Raw genomic sequence first — 22,325 nt, 5'->3', positions numbered from 1 at the left:
GATCTCCCCGACCCGAGTCCGCGCTTTGCAGGCGGATTCTTTCCTGTCTGAGCCACAGGGACGCCCTCAGTCAGGCGGGCCGCAGTCTGTACCTGAGGATCTCCTGCCCACGCACACCCACGCACCTCCCTTCCTTCCTCTAAACGTCCTGTTTCTCCATCCCCGCTCCGTTCCACCCTAGTCCACGGCATTCCCTGCAGCCGGTCGTTCTGCGCTGTGACCGGGCAGCTGGCCGGGCCCTGAGCCGAGGCCCCTGGAGCTGCGCTGTGCCCGCAGGAGCGCATGGGGCCCTCCCCGCCGTCCAATACAGAGGTTAGAAGGCCTCAAGTCCCAGGCCGTCTCACTTTCTCACGGCTCCTTCAGCAGAGGGCGGGCATCCGCAACCCGCTTCCAGGACAGGGAAGCTGGCTACCCGAGGCCCTTAGAATGGACGGCGCACTCTAACAACTCTCCCCAGAAAGGCACGGCCTGCAGGGGGCCTGACAGAGGTCTTCCCAACCTGTGGACTGACTCGACCAGAGAGAAGCAAGCTCCTCCAGCCCACACGGGTACGACCTCTGGGATGGGTTCCCTCATCCACACCAACAGTAAAGGATGAAGCTGTCACTCAACGGTCAGTCCACAAGGCCCCAAATTCTCAGACAGTACATCACAGGGCCAGGAAAGACTACTAGATTCAATTCACCTTTAGATTATTTACCAAGAGATATTCTATAATGTAACAGTATTAAAGTGTATATTCCCTCTGCTGAGTCCAATGACATGCCAATCACCCTAAGCAACTGATGTGGCAGCAAAGAATCACCCAAAATATCCTGCTTCCAGATCTACCTGTTCTCTGGAGGAAAAGAAAATCTGTTATCAAGACTAAACCACTGCCTGATATAATGAAAACGACATGCATCTGTTCTTCAGTTCAGCTCAGTCGCTCAGTTGTGTCTGACTCTTGGTGACCCCATGGACTGCAGCACACCAGGCTTCCCTAGCCATTACCAGCTCCCGGAGTTTGCTCAAACTCATGTCCATTGAGTCAGTGATGCCTTCCAACCATCTCATCCTCTGTTGTCCCCTTCTCCCACCTTCAATCTTTCCCAGCATCAGGGTCTTTTCCAATGAGTCAGTTCTTCCCATCAGGTGGCCAAGGTATTGGAGCTTCAGCATCAGTCCTTCCAATGAATACTCAGGACTGATTTACTTTAGGGTTGACTGGTTGGATCTCCTTGCAGTCCAAGGGACTCTCAATAGTCTTCTCCAACACCACAGTTCAAAAGCATCAATTCTTCAGTGCTCAGTCTTCTTTATGGTCCAACTCTCACATCCATACATGACCACTGGAAAACCATAGCTTTGACTCGGACCTTTGCTGGGAAAGTAATATCTCTGCTTTTTAATATGCTATCTAGGTGGGTCATAGCTTTTCTTCCAAGGAGCAGGCGTCTTTTAATTTCAGGGCTGCAATCACCATCTCCAGTGATTTTGGAGCCCCCAAAATAAAGTCTGTCACTGTTTCCATCGTTTCCCCATCTGTTTGCCATGAAGTGATGGGACCAGAAGCCATGATCTTAGTTTTTTTAATGTTAAGTTTTAAGCCAACTTTTTCACTCTCCTCTTTCACCCTCATCAAGAGGCTCTTTAGTTATTCTTCGCTTTCTGCTGAAAGGGTGGTGTCATCTGCAGATGTGAGGTTATTGATATTTCTCCTGGCAATCTTGATTCCAGCTTGTGCTTCAACCAGCCCAGCATTTCTCATGATGTAGTCTGCATAAAAGTTAAATAAGCAGGGTGACAATATACAGCCTTGACGTACTCCTTTCCCTATTTGGAATCAGTTATTGTTCCATGTGAATCCATCTGTTGTTCCATGTCCAGTTCTAACTGTTGCTTCTTAACCTGCATACAGATTTCTCAGGAAGCAGGTAAGGAGGTCTGTATTCCCATCTGTTTAAGAACTTTCCACAGTTTGTTGTTATCTACAGTCAAAGGCTTTAGCGTAGTCAATGGAGCAGAAGTAGGTGTTTTTCTGGAATTCTCCTGCTTTTTCTATAATCCAACAGATGTTGGCAATTTGATCTCTGGTTCCTCTGCCTTTTCTAAATCCAGCTTGAGCATCTAGAAGTTCAGGGTTCACGTATTGTTGAAGCCTGGCTTGGAGAATTTCGAGCATTACTTTGCTAGAATGTGAGATGAGTGCTATTGTGCAGCAGTTTGAGCATTCCTTGGCATTGTCTTTCTTTGGGGTTGGAATGAAAACTGATCTTTTCCAGTCCTGTGGCCACTGCTGAGGTTTCCAAATTTGCTGGCATATTGAGTGCAGCACTTTTACAGCATCACCTTTTAGGATTTGAAATAGCTCAGCTGGAATTTCATCACCTCCACTAGCTTTGTCATAGTAATGCTTCCTAAGGCCCACTTGACTTTGGACTCCAGGATGTCTGGCTCTAGGTGAGTGATCACACCATCGTGGTTATCTGGGTCCTGAAGATCTTTTTCGTATAGCTCTTCTGTGCATTCTTGCTACCTCATCTTAATATCTTCTGCTTCTGTTAGGTCTGTACTGTTTCTGTCCTTTATTGTGCCCATCTTTGCATGAAATGTTCCCTTAGTATCTTGAAGAGATACCAATTTTCTTGAAGAGATCTCTAGTCTTTCCCATTCTATTGTTATTAACTCCCACATTTCTCACTTTACTAACAGTGAGTGTAAATAATCATCCAGTAACTATTTCAATAGACTCCCACTTTTATTCTCTGCTGCTCAATAAAATAAAATAGTAATGGTCAAGGAACCATAAAACAAATTATCACACTTTTACATGCACTTTCCTATTCATAGTCACCTAACAATACATATACACACACTATGGATACATAGTTTATAATTTTGCCATGCTGTTTAACTGACTTTAAACACCAAAAAGTTCATATTGCATATAACTAAGATCATGAAAAAGAAATAACCTTGAAGAAGAAAAAATCCATGAACTTCATGGTCCATATCCCAGAAAAATGATTAAATGCAAGAGAAAGTCAGACTTAAGGTGATAAATTGATACTAAAAGCAAAGAAGTTCCCGTAACTGAGGTACCTTTTAGCACTAGTAGACAGTTTAGCAGCTGTTTTGCTGGATATCTTCCCCTCCTTCTTCTTCGGCTGAACCTGCTCTCTCTCTGGTTCCCACTAGACACTCTCACGCTGGTCTCCATCGGAGCTTCCTCCACTAGTGCCCGGACTGTCGTCAACTCTTTGTGCCTCAGTGGACATTTTAGATCCTGGATTAAAGAGTCAAAAAAATCATTTATTCAGTTGGGGAAGGACTGCAGAAAGGTCGCTCGAGAACAGAGAGAAAGTGAATCTTAACAGGAACCAAAGAAAACTCACTATAGAATGAATGACTTGCTCACTTTACCTAACAGCTTTGGGAGTTGCCAAAACTTTTCCTTCATCCATTCAAAATGTATTGAGAAAAGAAATGAAAACAAATATATATACACAATATGTTCACAGCAACACTATTCACAGAACCAAAAAGAGGAAACAACTCAAATACCCACCAGCTGACAACGAACAGATAAACCAAATGTGGGATATCCAAGCAATGGAATGCCATCCAGCCACATAAAGGAACGGAGTACAGTATGTGCAAGCTACACCGTGGATGAACTTTGAAAACACGATGTTCAGTGAAAGACACCAGGCACAAAGGGCCGCAAATGGCACGAACCGTCCAGAATCGGCGAGTGCGCAGAGACAGAAAAGTCAGTGAGTGATTGCCAGGGGCTGGGAGTGAGGGAAGAATGGGAACGGTACAAAGCTAAGAAGTGCAAGGTTTCCTTGTGGGGTGATAAAAATGTTCTTATATTAGATAATGGTGATATACAGCTCTAAATATTCTAAAAACCACTGAGCTATACATTTTAAAAGAGTGAATTTTGCAATACATGAATTATGTGTCAATAAAGCATCATCGAAAAAGAAAAAAAACTGCGCTACCCACCAGGCACTGTGCCGGGCTCTTGAGTCCTAGGATAAGCAAGTTGATTCAGTGGGTAAGACTACTTGCTAGGGGCTGTAACAGAGGTCAGTAAAAATGGCCAAAGAACACAGGGATAGAGCAAATGCTGGCACCAATACCACATGAATACATCCTCCGGCTGGGCTACAATTAAAATCCTCTAAGTCAGTCAACTGTTTTAAGTAACCTTTGTGATAACAGAAGAACACAGAGGCCTCCGTGATTCTAAATAGAAGCTGAACTGCAGGACGGTGCCAGCCCTGATCCAACAATTTACCAAGCAACCAGGTTCCACAGGAGATGAAGGCTGTATGGAGACATTAGGGGCCTGTCTTTCCCCCCACGGTCTGGATGAAACATACCTCGAGGCTTTCAAAGTCCCTTTGCTCCACAAGCAACTCTGATTACCAACTCAATCTTCTCAATATCTTGGTACATGGGTAAGCTGTTACAACCTAGATAATGCACAAAAAAATTCCAGTTCTCTCTTGCTAACAATCATTCTATCATAATTGATTTCTGAGTCTGATTACCATGAGTACATCCCCTGTGACCCAACTAGCTTAGACTTTACTGACAAATCCAAAACCGAACTGATAAAACCCATGCCCACACTCTCACCATGTTACTGCCACCTCATAACTACCGGAGCTGGTACACCTACCTTCTGGGGCGCCTCTCTTCAAAACACAGAACTACCTTTAAGGAGTGACATCAACACCACAAAGTACCCCTTTAAGAACCACAAATAAATGGGAACAAATTCCTTTTGAAAAAGATACTATGTAACTCTTAGTCAAATTAAGAGTTAAAACTGTATTTGCTGGATCAAAAATAAGACTTAATATGTAAGAGAAAGATACCTCAAATAAAGCACTGTTTGATTACCAGAACTGGTCCAAATGTAGAGCTAGCTGACCATAATTAAAATTCTTCCTCACTGAAGATTTAACTTATAGCTCGCTCTATTTCACTTGTAGCTTGCTCTAAATCAAAGTGATTTCATGAGACAGAACTTGAAGTGGTTGAAATGAGAAAGGTTAAGACAAACCTGAAGGAGAAGTGAGGACGCGGGAAGCAGAGCCGGTGAGGAGCCAGCAGAAATCCTGAGTGCCTTCACCAAGGCATCACCAGACACAGCCCCATCACCCTCAGCAGCTCCCTTCCTCCACGCCAAAGAAAGAGAGGTCTGCCCAGGCAGCTCTGAAGCGGGGAATGCGATGGCTTTCCCCTGTAAACGAGCACAACCGTCTCCTCAGCTGGAGCATCTTCTAGGAGCACTCGAGTCACTTAACAGAATCCCGAGATTTTATATCAGCATGTTCCACATCCAGCTCAAACAGTCCTAACGTATTTCTTGCTTTCTTTTTTTTTTTTTAATTTTTATTTCACATAAAATTCTCATCCTTGGATTTAATGCTGAATTTTTTTTCAGCTTACTTCTTTCAGTAAAAAAAAAAAATATATATATATATACATATATATATATATATGAGTTTAAACCCTTGTAAGTATGTACATAAGAGCCTGTGAGAACAGCTGTGCATGGGAGTAAGAAAGAGAGTAATTCTTAGAGAAAGGCCCTCACATGCAGCAAAACGCTGCTGGCAATATTTTGAGATATGTGAAACGAGTGAGAAATCCTTTTATATGTCTTAAACTGGAAGCAATCCATTAGTTGACAAATACATGAAAACCTAAATGGAATAAAATTCTTTTTTACTGAAGCTCCAGTTTTAGTTTGATAAACTATGCCTAGAATTTCAGTTGCATATTACACTAGTTATAAAGCTACATATTCATCTTAATATTCTTATTTATGTGTAATTACATAATATCTAATAATGCCATGAGCATATATAATTACTTAAAAGACTACTCAGTGATATAATCTAAGCCACAGTCTGAAATCCACATTTCATAAACTGCCCCACAGTATCAGAAGACTAAAATTAGTCTCACTAGGGAACTATTAAAATACCCAAATAGATGTATAATTTCTACAGTTTCACAGTAAGGAAAAAAAATTTCCACTTTTGACCTAAGAAGCCTTATTTCATCCAAATCAACCTATGGATGATAAATTCACCTAAGGCCACAAATAACCACTATAAAAGAAGCTTTCAGAAACAAAGTTTTCATATCCTGTTCAAATACTAAGAGTAAGGGGAAGTTCTGTGGGTTTTATTAATAGTTTTTGAGTGTCTAATTACAGAAACAGTGTGGGGAAAAATTACTGCACTACTTAGGTGGCAACTAATTTTTATGAAGAAAAAATAGTCTATACACATTTTAATTAGCTGCAAGACTGGTGTTCTGTCTCTCTTAAAGTACAAATGAGTAAAAAAAAAACTTTCTGGGCTTCCCTGGTGACTCAATAGTAAAGAATCCGCCTGCCCATGCAGGGTTCAATCCCTGGTCTAGAAGATCCCACATACTGCAGAGCAACTAGGCCCCTGCACCCCATCTCCTGAAGTCTGCGCGCCCTAGAGTCGCGGGCTCCTCCGCCACCGACGAAAAGACCAGCGCAGAGCAGCCCGGGCTCGAGGCAACGAGGGAGAAGCCCCTGCAGAAACCAAGACTCAGGACAGCCAAAAATAAACCACTTTTTTTTTTTAATTTCCTGAATTAAAACTCTCTCAATGTTATCTTCAAGGGACTCCTGCGTCCCCAGCACAGAGGGTATAGGTTCAATCCCTGGTTAGAGAACTAAGATCCCACAAGCGGCAGGGCAGAGACAAAAGAGAAATACAGGAAGTGAATGTTATCTTCTAAATCAGCGCTTACTTTTAAGATGAATTCTTAAATAGCTAATTGGATCCAATTATCTAATCTAGAGTGAAGATAAACTGGAATCCCAGGGTTATAAACACAGAGCTACTCTTCCATGATAGTTTCAAAGATATTAAGATTTTTACTTTGCACTCAAATACTCAGTTTCTAAACATAAAATAGTAAAATTGAACTTTCCTCAAAGAAGTGTTAGATTAAAAGTCTGAACACTGTTCTTTCTTCAACTCAAAAATTATCTAAAAGGGAATTAGCTATGTATTCTATACGGTAAATTACAGTCCTGGAAATTAGCAACATATGAAAATAAACTCACATGTTCCATAGAAATGAGATGATTTGGTGATAAATATTATCGATAACATAGAAACAACTATAGTCACTCCGTGAATCCGGATTACCGTCCAGATAAGACGGTATAAAACTGTATAAAACTCGCAGTATAAGACTGCAGAAGCAAGTGTTCCTTTGAGCTTTCACAACAGGAAAACGCTTAATTCGGTCCTGTTTCTTGCCACTTGCCTTCCCAGTCGGGTTTCTAAACTTTTCTAAAATGTAAAATTAAATTATTTATATTACCTTTAACTCACCTGCAAGGATATTTATGCAGGAAATAATAGTGGAACACCCAAGATTTGAGGAAAAGGTGCTATGGTGTGGCGGTGAGCACCTTTCTATAATGGGGTATGACATTATATGCAAACCCTCCATCACTGGCATCAGCCCACAGACAAAACTCTCCAGAGCCAAAGGGCATCCAAACTGAGTCAACACAAATTTTTAGATTCCCAAGGTCCAGAACGAATTCTCACCTATTCAGAAGCATACTTTTTTAAGAATCGAAGATTTAAAAAAAAAAAAAAAAAACAACAACCAAGAAGAATTTAAAATCTTTCTGAAGGGCGAGATGGCAAGATACTCTTAAGGTAAACCCTACCATTTCCTTCTGCACTTTTAAATAAAAAAATATTTGCGTACACGCTCAAGAATACACAATGCAAAACGGTGAATCTGGGCAACATGCAAATGGGTCTAACAGCCACCGAGCCAGGACGGGGTCCTTGCAGAGCGGCCTTAATTTCCTTAAGAGAAGATGGATTGGACATTTCTGGTCGGTCGTGGGGGGGCGGGGGGCGAAGCCACAAGAAGCTCCGCTTCATCTTCATTAGAAATAGTAAAGGGCAAGAGGATGAAAACCCAGAGAGCGAGGAGATACGGCGGGAGTAGACGGAAGGGGGGCGCTGGGGGTGGAACCCGGCTTCGAACCGAGCCAGCGGGGCTGCGGAGGACCGAGACCAGGAAAACGGGCTCGGACCGCGGACTGCGGGCTTCACAAAGCGGGGACAACACACGGCCCGCCGCAGGGCGGACGCCGCACGGCCCCCGGCCGCGGGTGGAGGAGGGACCCGCAGGGACCCCGCGGGCGGCGATGATGGGGGGCAGATCCGCAGGGACCCCGCGTGCGGCCGGGCCGGCACTTCCCCGTGACACTCGTCCTGCACTTTCCCGGAGACTTGGTTCCGGGAGCGCTGGACAGGGAAGGGGCGGCGGGCGGCGAAAGACTGGGACGCGAGGTCCGAAGGGGGAGGGGGCGCTGGGGGGGGGGGAGGGAGGGGGGGGGGGCGCGGGGCTTCGGGCACCTGAGCGAGGCCGTCCGCGCGGTCGCGGGATCGAGCCCCAGCCCGGGGACAGAACGCTGAGGGGACGCGGGGGGCAGGGGCGCTGACGAGGCCCCGGGGGTCGGCGTCCCCGCGGGCCGTCCGGTCTCCGAACCTGCACCCCCGCCCCGCACAGCGGACCGCCCGGCCACGCCTGTGCCCGCCGGACTCACCCCCGGCGCCGCCGCCGCGCCCGGCCGTTCCAGCTCCGGCTGCCCAGCCTGCTGCCCGCGGCTGGCGCTGTCGCCGCCCCTGAGTCCTGGAAAGCGGAGCCGCCGCCGCCGTGCGCCGCCGCCGCCGCCGTGCGCCGCCGCCGCCGCCGTGCGCCGCCGCCGCCGCCGTGCGCCGCCGCCGCCGCCGTGCGCCGCCGCCGCCGCCGTGCGCCGCCGCCGCCGCCGTGCGCCGCCGCCGCCGCCGTGCGCCGCCGCCGCCGCCCGGCCGTCCGCGCGCGCGCGCCCGGGAGAGAGCGCGAGCCCCGCGCCGCCCCGCCCCCTCCCCGCGCCGCCCCGCCCCCTCCCCGCCGCGCGCGCCCGCGGGGCGCCGAGGGAAAGTGAAGTGACAGCCGAGCCCCGCGAGCGGACGGCGGCGGGGGCGGGCGAGGGGCGCCCCCCGGGACGGAGCGCCGGGGCCCGCGAGACGCGGGAGGGAGGCTGCCGGCCGGTCGGGAGGGCCGCGGGCACCTTGACGGGCGCGCGCGTTAAAGGGACGCGCTGCCGGGTGCGGCTCGCCCTGAGGCAAGGCAGGAGCGGCGCTTCACCGCCTGCCTCTGCCGCCCTGGCGACGCCCCGGCTCGGAGCTCTCTCCCGGCGGCTGCGGCGCGAACCCGGGGGCACTCACCCCGGACGCGCGATGCCCACGCGCGCCCGGGGGTGGAAAACTTCCCGCCGGCCGGCGAAGCGGCCCGGGCTGAGGCGGGCTCCTCGGCCGGCTCTGCGGCGCGGCGGGCCCTCCGCCCCTGGGGCCGGGGCTGGGGGGTCCATGCGGGTGGGGGCAGGCGGAAGCTTTGGGAACAGGAGCGGGGCTGTGGGTGACCCCACGACACGGAGTGTGTGTGCGTGTGTGTTTGTGTGTTACTCAGTCGTGTCCGACTCTGCGACCCCACAGGCTGTAGCCCCCCAGGCCCCTCTGTCCGTGGGATTCTCCAGGCAACAATACTGGACTGCGTTGCCATTTCTTCCTCGAGGGGATCGTCCCCACCCGGGGATCGAACTCAGGCCCCCTGCACTGCAGGCAGATTCTTTACCATCTGAGCCACACGGAAGTCATTGGGTCCCCTGAGTAACCATTGAATGAAGTTGCTCAGTCGTGTCCGACTCTTTGCGACCCCATGGACTGTAGCCTACCAGTCTCCTTCATCCATGGGATTTTCCAGGCAAGAGTACTGGAGTGGGCTGCCACTTCCTTCTCCAGGGGATCTTCCTGACCCAGGGGAGTAACCATTAGAAAAGCACAAACCTCTGTCTGCTGTGCAAACTCTGCTTCCACACTATTCCCCCACCTCCACCTTCGCCGCAGGCCCTCTTCCGGGCTGACGGCTGTTGGCTGCCCCTAAACATCTCCTGAATAGAGACCCTGAAGCTGTCTGTGGACAGTGTCCTGCCCAGCAGACCTGAAGACAGCCCCGCGGGGTGACTCGAAGGACAGGAGAAAGTCGAGGTTCCCTGTACATAGGTCTGGAACGGAACACCCTTTTATCAAATGTCATCTTTAAGAACTGACAGGTACTTTGTAATATCCTGAAGATTGCTTCTAGTCTCCATGAATCACTACAGAGCAAAACGTGGGTGTGCTCTTGTATACCAACTCTATGTATCACTCAAGGACATCAACAAACCTGATTACCCTTAAACTCTAAAATGTATATTGGGGGATTAGAAATCACCATATCCTGGGCTTATCATCAATTATGTAGCCATCTATCTCTCACATGCTGCAGTATACTAATAGGAAAAGATGAAATAAAATGCATTGTATTTTTTAATATTTAGAATATGACCTAGATAAGGCATTTCATAGATGGTCTGAAATGTGGTACATAACTTATTTTACCTCATGAAATCCTTGGGTATTAATGCTCTCATTTTATTGACTGTGTTTCAGTATGTTTTGCAGTTGTCTAGTGAGGATACACGACAGAATCCCCACTTCCTAGGTCTCTCTGTTTTCTCCAAATAAGCTAGTCTTTCCTATACTCGAAGGTGTATTTCCTGTTGGTTTCTGTTTGTTCACAATGAATATTTTGTAATAAAGTATTCTTCTATTACAGAAAGTTACTCAAGCCTTTTTCAGTCCTGGTCATTGGCAGCTGAGGGCCAGGCATGCAGCAGTGACCACCTCTAACTTCAAGCAAGGAAGAGGCTTCGTTGCTTAAATGCTGAAACTGTAGTTACTACAGGACTTCATTTATCTGTAGTTTGTTTTTTTAATTGGGGTATAGTTGCTTTACAATGTTCTATTGGTTTCTGCTGTAGGAGGAAGTGAATCAGCTGTATGTATACACACCTCCCACTTGAGTATCCCTCCCACGCCCCACCCCTGTCCCATCCCTCTTGGCCATCACAGAGCACCAAGCTGAGCTCCTGTGCTAAGCAGCAGCTTCCCACCAGCTATGTGTTTACACACGCTGGTGTATAAGTATGTGTATCTGTGTCAGTCACTCAGTCGTGTCCAGTTCTTTGCAACCCCATGGGCTATAGCCCGCCAGACTCCTCTGTCCTTGGAATTCTCCAGGCAAGAACACTGGAGTGGGTAGCCGTTCCCTTCTCCAGGGGACCGCTGGGAGGTGATACCTCATTGTAGTTTTGATCCACATTTCGCTAATAATTATTGATGTAGAGCATCTTTTCATGTGCCTCTTAGCCATCTGCATGTCTTCTCTGGAGAAATGTCTGTAGATGTTTTAGCTGCTTTCTACTATTCGCTGAGTTTAAGGAGGGCATCGTAATACAAATCAGAGTTACCCTTTTCATTGATTTCAAGGCATATTTATTGAGCACCAGGCACTATCTAGGTGATCAGGACGTGACGTTGAACAAAAGAGAAAAATATACCTGTCCTCTCAGAGCCTTTCTATCCTTTACACACAGCATTCAATTCCTTGGCAGATTCTGGTGAGATCTGCCTTCAAAAATATACCTGGAAGTATTCACTTCTTGCCATCTCCCTCCCCACAGCTGATTCCCTGGTCCAAGCCACCAGCATCTCTCAATAACGGCCTCTGACTTGATCTTTCCACTCGCCCACCCACTTCCCCACACACCCCAGCCCCCACGGCCGACCCAACAGTCCTAGTGATCCTTTACCGTATAGGTGAGGTTATTTCTCTCCTCTTCTCAAAACCTCCAGTGGCTTCTTATCCTAAACCAGTCAACGGATGGCGACAGTGGCTGAAGCCACCCCAGGATCTCCCTGCCACCCCAGCCAGAACCCCTCTGACCTCATGAAGTGTGGCTTCCTCCTCTCTTTTCTCCTTCTGGCCACTCTGGCCTCCTTGCTCATATGGACCACACCAAACATTACCCGACCTCAAGACATCTGACTTAGAGTTTGCTCTGTCGTATTCTTTCCTCCTCCAACATCTATTATCTTCCTTCTCTGCTTTATTTTTCTTTTTAAAAAAAAGTTTTAAATTTTGTATTGGAGCATAGCCAATTAACCACCAATGTTCTGATACTTTGAGGTGAACAGCAAAGGGACTCAACCATATATATAGATGTATCCTTTGCTCCCCCAAACTCCCCCCATCCAGGCTGCCACACAACAGTGAGCAGGCTTCCCTGTGCCTCACAGTAGGTTCTTGTTGGTTATCCATTTTAAATATGGCTGCTTTATTTTTTAGATCATCATAATAAATCTGAAATAATATATGAAATAATATATTTTTTGCTTATTTCTTTTAGTCCTCCCCTCCTCCTCTGCTCCTCTGTCCCTCTCCCCTCCTCATATAAGCACTTTGGGAAGAAGGATTTCATTGGCTGGGGGTCATTGCTATATATATTCAATAATACTGGTTGAGAGAATGAAACTGACCTCTTTCGGTTGCTGGTGTAATAGGCATTACTCTAATCTCTTCATTAATAACGTTAACATGCAACATGTTCTTAACCGGTACCAGGCAAAATTCCAGCACTTTATACATATACTAGCTCACAAACAGCCCGTAAGGGTGGTGTCATTCACTCACCCCCCTGTGCAGATGAGAACACCGAAGGGTAGGGAGTGAAGTCACTCGGCCAATCACACAGCAGAGCTGGGATTTGCAATCAGCACTTTGGCTCCAGAGTTAATGAGTGTCAGGACACTTCAGCATGAGTCCAGTGTTAAAAACACAGATTTGTGCATGCATCCCTTTTTTTAAAGATAAGAGAGAAGGACCTACTGAAGGATGCTCTGAAGAAATATGTAAGAATTCAAAGAATTGGCTTGTTTTCCCTTCTGACAAGTACCAAAACCGAGTTATTCACCTGTAAGGAAGGTTCAGTTGGAAGAGCTAAATAGAGTTCTTCCTCTGCCTGTTCAAAGTGAATGGCAGACATCCTCTTTCTCCACCATCTATAGCTCTTCCAAGAAAACTCACAGCACCCTATATCTTAACCCACAAGTTAGAGAGTATCAGTTGAGACAGATGTGTACATAAATATCTTTATAAAGAGCATATACAAATTTTTCTTAGTTGATCTCTCAAAATTTGTAATTACTATTGGATGAGTAATAAAAATTGTTTTGCAAATGCTATCAGCAAGTTTCTGAGTATTTTTCCCCCCTGAGACATAGACTAGATTTTCTGCAGTGAAATTCTGTGCAGGTTGACCAATCACTTTGAAATTGCTAAATTATATGAGGACTTCTTTTAGTCCCACTACTTAGTAGTATAAACATCACACTGAAATTTTTTTAATTCACTTAAAAAGATGGGGTAGAGGGATAAATTGGGAGGTTGTGATTAATATATACACACTACTATATATTAAAATAGATAACCAGCAAGGACATACTGTATAGCACAGGGAACTCTACTCAATTCTCTGTAATAAACTATTTGGGAAAAGAATCTGAAATAAGAGTGGACATTTGTATATATATGTGTATATATATATAACAGATTCACTTTGTTGTACACCTGAAACTAATACATTGTAAATCAATTTACACTCCAATATAAAATATAAATAAATAAACAGAAAAGAATTCTAATTACACCATCCACACCGCATAGTTCTCCTTTCCCCTACCATGAAGCATGTGTTCCCGTTATCTTTTTCTTCCTCTCTTCTCACACCTCATAGAATCACAGAGGATAGAGGAAGATAGGGGAAAGGGAAGAAGACAAGGCCCCAGCTTGAGTCTCATTTGCCCAGCCTAGGATTCAGAATGTCTGGTGTGTGCCTGCTGGTAAAGCAAGCCCTTGGGGAAGACATTACTACGAAGGACCAAGGAGCAACCTAAGAAGACCTGACCATAAGGAAAAAGGGTTTGGAGACTTAGAATGCTGCTCAAGGATGATGAGAACATCCCTCTGGGAAAAGGCAGTTTTAAGCCAGACCAAAATCTGTTGCTCTCTGATTATCCCAACTCAGTCTCTGGAAACTATTAGTGAAGTCCAAGAGGAAGAAAACAGGAACAGCTATTTGCCCATAAACTCTGTTCAACACTATGGGACCCTGGCTTGACAACCATTGCACAGTGGAACGCAAGAGAGGGAGGTGTTGCCATGTTGAGGGAGTTGTCAGAGCAGTGGATGTGGGACCAGCGGGACGATGGCTTGGCACAGTGGGCAGCTGTGGCCCAGGGAGGCCTCCATGGAGCTGGCAGGGGTAAACCATCAATTACCACCAGGATTTCATAGGCTTTGAGGCGTCAGGAAGTGTCCCACTGACAGGATTCAGAAGTAGAAAGAATGGGTTCTGTTACGAGTACATGTGGGAACATACCCGATAATGCCCTGAGAGGATGGGATGGGGCTTCTGAAGCAGCTCAAAGCTCGTGGCAATAGTGATGCTGAAAACCCAGCCTCTCTGCACCAACACCGACCCGAATCTCAGAGACAAAGTTTTGGGTGAAGTAGAAAAGAATGGCTCTATTGCTTTGCCGGGCAAAGGAGGACACACTGGGCTACTGCCTTGAAAAACCGTGTGTCCTCACCTGGGAGGATTTGGTGAGGAGTTTTACAGCAGTGGTTTAAGGGCTCAAGGGTGGGGTTACCGATAAGGATCTGGGTGTGTGTAGGGCCTGCATTCCGTGACCTCCTGTTACACTTTTCTGGTTCCTTTAATCTGGCCTCAGGTGGTCTCTTCCATTTGTTGGGGGTTTTAGTTCTGTAAAGAGCTCAAGTTCAGTTCAGCTTAGTTGATTAGTCATGTCTAACTCTGCAACCCCACGGACCGCAGCGCGCCAGGCCTCCCTGTCCATCACCACCTCTGGAGCTTGTTCAAACTCATGTCCATCGAGTTGGTGATGCCATCCAACCACCTCATCCTCTGTCGTCCCCTTCTCCTCCTGCCCTCAATCTTTCCCAGCATCAGGGTCTTTTCCAGTGAGTCAGTTATTCACATCAAGTGACCCAAGTCTTGGAGTTTCAGTAGCTTTGACTATGTGGATCTTTGTTGGCAATGTGTCTGCTTTTTAACATGCAGTCTAGGTTGGTCATAGCTTTTCTTCCAAAGAGCCCAAAGATACTGTTGTGCGTATCCCTTGAGGGGAACCAGGGCCCTGTCCCAAGGCTGCACTATTGTTTCTTGACTGTGCCTCCCTGGTCTCCACATCACCTTCTTTCCCTGATTAGCTTTAGTTGGAACCTGCTCTTTGGAACTCAGGGAAGGCCATGGAGTCTACTCCTTACAAACAAGGAACAGAGGACACAGCAAGGCTCCCGAGCCCAGGAGCCCCCAGGGTCCAGCTCAGTCTCAGTGGTGGAGAGGATTTTGCAGGATGTCCCATCCAACTCCTACCTCACTTAGAATTCTTTCAAAATAATTTACTTGAATGTCTCTAGAGATGGGACTTCCTACCTCCCCCATAGCCAACTTCATCTTTGGACAGTTTTCACTCTCTTCACCCCTAAATTGCTCCCCAATTCTTTTCTCTTGTGCTTTTGGGACTATAGAGCTATGCTACCAGCTCTCCTGCAAGAAAGCTCTTTCATTATTTAAAAGTGGCTAACATGCCGCCATAAAATTAGAAGATGCTTGCTCCTTGGAAGAAGAGCTATAACAAACATAGACAGTATTAAAAAGCAGAGGTATCACCTTGCTGACAAAGGTCCCTATAGTCAAACCTATGGTTTTTCCAGTAATCAATATGAATATGAGAGTTAGACCATAAAGAAGGCTGAGGGTCTAATTGATGCTTTTGAACTGTGGTGCTGAAGAATACTCTTGAGAGTCCCTTAGACTGCAAGGAGATCAAACCAGTCCATCTTAAAGGAAATCAACCCTGAATATTCATTGGAAGGACTAATGCTGAAGCTGAAGTTCCGTTACTTTGACCACCTGATGTGAAGAGCCGACTCACTGGAAAAGACCCTGATGCTAAGAAAGATAAAGGGCAGGCGGAGAAGGGGGCGACAGAGGATGCGATGGTTGGATGGCATCCCCAGCTCAGTGGACATGGGTTTGAGCAAGCTCCAGGAGACAGTGAAGGTCAGGGAAGCCTGGCGTGCTGCAGTTCACGCGGTCGCGAAGAGTCAGACACGACATAGGGACTGAACAACAACATGCCCATGGGCTCCCCAGGTGATGCAGCGGGAAAGACTCTACCTGCCAATGCAGGAGCTGCAAGAGACGTGGGTTCAGTTCCTGGGTCAGGAAGTTCCCCTGGAGAAGGAAATGGCAACCCATCCAGCATTCTTGCCTGGGAAACCTCATGGACAGAGGAGCCTGGTGGGCTACAGTCCATGGGGTCGGAAAGAGTAGAACATGACTGCACGCCTGAGCACACGACGTGCCCGCTGAGTTGTCTTCTCCCCTCCCCGGAAACATTCCTGTTCTCTCCAGTTCTTCATCTTGTGACACAGGTTTATGTTCCGCCACCATTTAAGTCCCTCTCCTCCCAACACACCCTGACTTGTCTATGTTCCTATTGCAACATATTGTCAGGAACTGAACCCAGTATCCCAGGAGGGGCTGCTTAGCTGAGAGCAGAAGGAAGGTACATGTCATCTGCTATTTGTAACCCAGGAATCCAAACTCCTACACTCCTACACTTCCAAACTCCTACACTCAGTATAAATTCTTCTGATGCTTGAGGATGTTGCTTTTTCAACTAAACGCTAGATTAGGGTCAAAAGAATTTAAAACTTTTTTTTTAATTCGGGACACCCACAGCCCAGGAAACAATTCAGTACATTCTAAATCTTTTTCTCTCCAATTAGCATGCACCCACCATAGGGTTATAGAAAATAAGATTCTTGGCATTAAAGAACAGTGATACATTTTACCTCTTTCAGAGACTCTTGGTTGGTTATCTTAGAAATGCAAGGAGGAAAAGCAATGGGACTGATGTCCTTTTATCCCAAGAATGTGGGGATGTAGCCTCCTTAGAAGATTTCAGATAGGATTGTAATTTTTTGAAATTATGTTAATATCATGTTTTCACTTTAGTAGTAGAAACTATAAATTGATTTCTTTTGAAATTGTCACACTGGGCTTCATCTCCAGAGCACACACAATAGCAGATCATTATTATTTTCTTTTCAACAAGAATTTGCTTTTACCAGCAAGAAAATTTGTTGGATAAATACACTTACATCCAGAACATCTTCTGGCAGAGCCATGAATAATTAATCCAAGCGTGGCTGACTGCAAAGACAACTGTATTACACTAACACTATTAACACTTTGTTGATGAAACTTTCCCCCTCCACATCACAAATTCAACGTGCCAAACATTTCCCATACTTTTCTGTTTCCATTTCTAATAGCTGAGTTGTATATATAAACATGCCTTTATTTGTGTCATGTTTTGAAACACCAGGATGATTCTCACTTCTTTACCTTTGCATGTTATTCCTGAAACGTACTGCTGTGAAATAAACCACTCTGAAAGTTGGTAAGCAACAAAAATCATTTCTTTTGCTCATGAATCTGAAATTTGGCCAGGGTTGGGGGATTGGCTTATCTCTGCTCCATGCAATTTGACTGAAGACTGGACCACTTGTTTTCCTGATGCCTCATTCACGTGGCTAGCAAGTCGGTGTTGGTTGTTGGCTCTGAGCTCAACAAGACTCATAGGTGGGCCCTCGGTTTGGCGCCGCTGAGAGTCTCCGTGGCCTTCTTAGCTTCCTCACAGCATCGTGGCTTGGTTCTGAAAGCAAGCAGCCAAAGAAAACCAGACAAAAACTAAATGCTGGTTTTTAATCTAACCTCAAGTCACTAAGTGTCATTTCTCCATATTGTATTCATGGAAGTCATTCATAAATCCACCCACGTTCAAGGGGAAGGGAAGTAAATGTCACATCGTGATAGGAGAGTGGAAACTTCTAGAAGGTTTTATGAGGCTAGAGATATTGCTGCAGCCTTCTTTGGAAAATGCAGTCTACCACAGATGCATCAGCCCCTTCGTTGTGAATCCCCTTTCCCGCTGTGTTCTCTGCGGAGCCCAGTGCACCCCTCAAGGTTTGCCCAGACGTCACTCACCTCTGCTGTGTCATCGACACACACGTGCCGACAGCTCCTCGTCGTCCAATGCCCCGCAGTTCTTTATTTGTATCTAACGTGCGCGGGGGACTCTGAGCCCCTCAGGAACTAGCAGCGCAAACAGCGGTCCTTGGCCCCCTGTCGGCCCTCACCAGCTGCCCGGCGGCCGGTGAAGGCGCCATGGGCCTGGGCGGCCTGCCGCTCGCCGAGCCGTGTCTCCTGTTCGGGCCGCAGTGGGTTCTGACCGCGGGCCCTCGGCGGGCCGGTGACCTGGGCCCCTGTGTACGGCTCCGGCACCCCCAGTGTGGTCCGCGGCCCCGGCGCAGCCGTCACCGGGATGCTGGCAGGGAGGCCGCGCCACGCGCCTGCCCCGCGACCCCTAAATCCACATTCTAACAGGATCCCCGGTGCCGTGTCTGCGTGTTAGAATCTGGGGGGCTGTCTCAGAGGACTCCTCTGGCTCCTTCTGAGGGCCTGGGAGCCCATGTCGCTGCCTCCAGGGAGCAGAGCCGTTTCCTCCTGAAATGGCTCAGACGGAGCTTCTCCTCTGTAGCTGTTTATTCTCTGTGCTGCTAAAAGGGGATTTTGTTTTTAGTGGCTGAAGGGGTGGCCAAAGGGAAGCTGTCTGTGACGGGTGAGGAGAGGAAAGGTTGGAAGTTATAGCCGTGGGCTGGGACTCACACACACACACACAGACACACAGGCGGACACAGACACACGGACACTCACAGACACACACCACACACACACACACACACACACAGACACACAGGCAGACACACACCACACACACACACACCACACACACACACACACAGACACACAGGCGGACACAGACACACGGACACTCACAGACACACACCACACACACACACACACAGGCAGACACACACACACACAGACACACAGGCAGACACACACCACACACACACACACCACACACACACACACACAGACACACAGGCGGACACAGACACACGGACACTCACATACACACAGACACACACCACACAGACACTCACTCACACTCAGATATACACAGAGACACAGACACACACACACACACACACAGGCAGACACACACACAGACACACAGGCAGACACACACCACACACACACACACACAGGCAGACACACACACAGACACACAGGCAGACACACACCACACACACACACACCACACACACACACACACAGACACACAGGCGGACACAGACACACGGACACTCACATACACACAGACACACACCACACACACACTCACTCACACTCAGTTATACACAGAGACACAGACACACACACACACACACACAGACACACAGGCAGACACACACACAGACACACAGGCAGACACATACCACACACACACAGGCAGACACACACACACAGACACACAGACACACACCACACACACACACACACAGGCAGACACACACACACAGACACACAGGCAAACACACAGACACACACAGACACACACCACACACACAGAGACACAGACACTCACATACACACAGACACACACCATACACACACTCACACTCAGATATACACAGAGACACAGACACACACACACACAGGCAGACACACACATACACACAGACACACACCACACACACACACACTCACACTCAGATATGCACAGAGACACAGACACACACACACAGCTCCTCCTACCCCCTTCATGGAAAGAGAAAAGAGCAGGTGGTGGACTGCCATCTGCCCCCTTGTCCAAGCTCACAGGCAGTCCTCTCTGGCAGGATTTTGACAGGGCTTATGCTGAAGTTGGAGAAGGCAATGGCAGCCCACTCCAGTGTTCTTGCCTGGAGAATCCCAGGGACGGGGGAGCCTGGTGGGCTGCGTCCATGGGGTCACACAGAGTCAGACACGACTGAAGTGACTTAGCAGCGGCAGCAGCATGCTGAAGTTACAGTTCAGCAGGAGGAGAACGGCCGTCTTGACCAGACAGTGTTTAGCTTTCCAATCCATGAATGTGAAACGCCCTTTCATTTACTTGTGAAACTATTGGTCAAAGAGTTGTGTCTGATTCTTTGTGACCCCCCAGACTAGAGACCTCCAGGCTCCTCTGTCCATGGAATTCTCCAGGCAAGAACACTGGAGTAGGTTGCCATTTCCTTCTCCAGAGGATCTTCCCGACCCAGGGATTGAATTCAAGTCTCCTGCATTGCAGGCAGATTCTTTACTGTCTGAGCTTACCCCCACCAGGGGAGCCCTCTATTTACTTAGATCTTTAATTTCTTTCAATGATGTTTTATAGCTTTCAGGGTTCAAGGCTTGCATTTCTTCTGTTAAATTTGTTCCTAAATATTTTGCTGTCTTTGCTTTTATTGTGAAGGAATCATTTTCTTAATTTCAATTTCTGATTTTTCATTGCTGGCATATAGAGATATTAATTTTTGTTCATTGCTCTTGTAATCTTATTAAAGTTCTTTAGGAGTTCCGGTAAAATTTGAGGGGATTGTTCTGGATTTTCATACAGGATCATGCCATCTGCAAATGAAGATAATTTTACTTCTTTTTTTTTCCCAATCTGGATGTCCCTAACTTAAAAAGAAAATTTTTATTGCACTATAGAAGCCAGTGTAAGGTTAAATAGCATTGGCAAAAGCAGACATCCTTGCCTTGTTTGTGATCGGAGAAGGAAAGCATTCAGTATTTTAGCATTAAGTGTGATGTTAGCTGTGGGGTTTTTATAATGTCCTTTATCAGGTTGAGGAAGTCCTATTCATAGTTTCAGAGTTTCTGTTATGAAGGAATGTTGGATTTTTTTCAAATGCTTTTTCTGCGTCTATTGAGATGATCATGTGGTTTTTGCATTTTATTCTATTGATCTAATACATCAGAATTCTTTCTTTTTTCCCCCCATTTACTCTGTGTCATCAGGAATGTTTAGGGCTTCCTGAAGTTCAAAGCCAAAAGCTGTTAAAGTTTCACTTCCTCTCTTTGTCTTGGAGGCAACTAATTTTCTACCTTGAAATAAAAGAATCTAATTGTCAAATGTTCCTGCCAGCCTCCTGCTGGGGTAAGTCTAGTTTCTCTTCCCTCTCTTGAACTTTCAGTTATCTCAGGTCTTTGTTGAAATATTATAAAAAGAATTAGACTTCCGAGGAGCAAATGGGTATAAATTGATATAAAATTTAAAACCTAATCGGGTAAAACCTACCTTCAATCTACCTCCTTCTCTACCGACACTTATGAAAATCACCTGCAGGCAAAAGGAAAATGTCTCCAGAGATTGCTTGTCTAGAAAACAGTTGTAGAAACACAGGTGAGGTCTGGAGGACAGAGATGATACTGTATAGATAAGGATTCTGGAAAGAATGTGGTTGGGTGAGTACATTAATGATGTTACTCAGGTTCTTCACCCTGATTGATAATAGCCAATATTTACTGAGGGTTCACTCTGTACTGGGACAGTTCAGAGGGCTCTAAATAATCTCATTTAAATATCACAGCACACTATGAGGTGAGCATTGCCCCATTTAACAGCAGAGAAAACTGAGTCACAGCTTAATCTGGCACCTTGTCCAAAGCCATACATTTAGTAAGTGCTGGAGCCCACGTGGCTTGACTCCAGCCTACCCACCGAATCTCTGTGCTGTTCCAAAACAAAGCAAGGGAAGGGTTAATCCTAGGTTCCAGTACTTTGCAGCTTCGATGGGACAAAAGTCCATGTCCCATACACAAACAAGACTCCAGCCTTTACCACTCAGTCTGATCCTTACCAGCAAAATCGACCCCTTAAGCTCAGTATCAGGAGCATTGTGTGTGTGTGTGTGTGTGTGCACGCACACACACGCATATGTTTAAGAAGACAAATGCATGGTTAGTCACTCAGTCATGTCCAACTCTTTGCGACCCCATGGACTGTAGCCCATCAGGCTCCTCTGTCCTTGGAGATTCTTCAGGCAAGAATACTGGAGTGGGTTGCCATGCCCTTCCCAACCCAAGGATCAAACCCAGGTCTCCCACATTGCAGGCGGATTCTTTACCAACTGAGCCACAAGGGAACCCCAAGAGCCCTGGAGTGGGTAGCCTATCCCTTCTCCAGGGGATCTTCCCAACCCAGGAGTCAACTGGGGTCTCCCGCATTGCAGGTGCATTCTTTACCAGCAGAGCTACCAGGGAAGCCCAAGAAGACAAATAACCTATTTAAAATGTGCAAAAGACTTTAGCAGATACTTCAGAAAAGAAACTATATGAATGGGAATAA

The 22,325-nt window shown here is 46.9% G+C and overlaps 1 protein-coding gene across 1 annotated transcript in view; it reads right to left on the bottom strand.

Moving 5' to 3' along the window:
* Nucleotides 1-22,325, bottom strand: part of LOC122684278 — an 831,075-nt gene that overhangs the window by 212,923 nt on the left and 595,827 nt on the right.

This window comes from Cervus elaphus, chromosome 26, assembly GCF_910594005.1.
Source record: "Cervus elaphus chromosome 26, mCerEla1.1, whole genome shotgun sequence".
NCBI lineage: Eukaryota > Metazoa > Chordata > Mammalia > Artiodactyla > Cervidae > Cervus > Cervus elaphus.
Note: the sequence above shows the minus strand (reverse complement) of the source record. Positions and strands in the feature narration are given on the sequence as shown.